Raw genomic sequence first — 1,262 nt, forward strand, 5'->3', positions numbered from 1 at the left:
CTCCTCCACCTCAGCGGAGGAATGGGATAAGTGAAAAGGGGTGAATGCCCTTGCAGCTAGATGAACACCTGACGATATGCGTGGACCTTAAAAGTGTAGTGCTGGCTGAGAAAGCAAGAAACAGAATAAAATCTCCGACACCGTGTCATTTATGTGAACTGGAAATACACAGTGCCTGTTTGGGGGGGGGGTGTGCACATCACTTGCCAGAAGAGCCGTGGAGGTGGGTGACTGTGGCCTCTGGGCTCCGTGGAGGCAGGGGAGCCGGGCTGGAGCCATGGCCAGTCCAGCCGTAGAGGCTGCAGGATTTGCAAGCTGTTCTGTTTCGCAAGCCATGGGGCATGTGGAGCCTCAAGGAAAACACATTTCTCAAAATCTACCAAAATCTGCCGTCAGCGGTGGCTATTACAGAGGTGGGTTTGAACCCCAGATCGCAAAATGGGAAGCAGCATTAGTACTAAGCATAAGCAGCATTAATACTGAGCATAACCCTACTGGCAATAAAGGAAAAATGTGATGCTCATTGACAAATGATGCTTTTAAATTTAAATGATTCCCCCAGACAAGGGAAGATCTCTTTAGATAGCGGCCCCAATCAATAAAGCTAAAGATTTACTAGAAAGTCAAGCTAAAAAATGAAGTAAATGTATGATGACTTTTAAGTTCTTCTTCGTTTATGGATATGAGTACCAGTCTTTTACAATAAAGTGCCTCAAAGCTAAAACAACAACAGTAACAACCCTAAACTAAAACTAAACTAAAAATTAAACCCTAAACTAAAAATACATGTACACATGTATGCTTTAGAGGAACGCATACAAACACATTACTGTGGTTGCCTTAAGGGGTGGGGTGCACTGGGGTAGTAAGCAAGGATCAGAGGGATAAAATAAAACAAGAGAGGGCCTTTGTGCAGAAGGAACAGTGATGAGAGTATGCCGTTGAGAGAATGATCGCTTAACTTGTGCACCTGAGGTCCAGACAGAAAGAAAAGTCAAAGCCAAAATCACTACTGGAAATGATACTCCCAACTTTAAGATGGCACTCATATCTGCACGGGCAGGAGGGAGCAGGAATATGGGCAAGGATTTAGCTGTAGCTGTAAGGTGTTATTTCTTTAAAAAAAGATAAGGAAATCTGAAGCAAAATAGCAAACCATTAACGTCTGTTGAAACTGGGGAGTGGCTACGTGGGTTTCTGTTCAATTATTATTATTATTATTATTATTTTAAGTAAGCGCTATGCTCAAGGTGGAGCTTGAA

General features: G+C 43.1%; 1 pseudogene; it reads left to right on the forward strand.

Moving 5' to 3' along the window:
- Nucleotides 1–334: 334 nt before the first annotated feature.
- On the forward strand, nucleotides 335–639 carry LOC110590478 (annotated as a pseudogene).
- Nucleotides 640–1,262: the final 623 nt, after the last annotated feature.

The sequence above is a fragment of the Neomonachus schauinslandi genome, chromosome 10, assembly GCF_002201575.2.
Source record: "Neomonachus schauinslandi chromosome 10, ASM220157v2, whole genome shotgun sequence".
Lineage (NCBI taxonomy): Eukaryota > Metazoa > Chordata > Mammalia > Carnivora > Phocidae > Neomonachus > Neomonachus schauinslandi.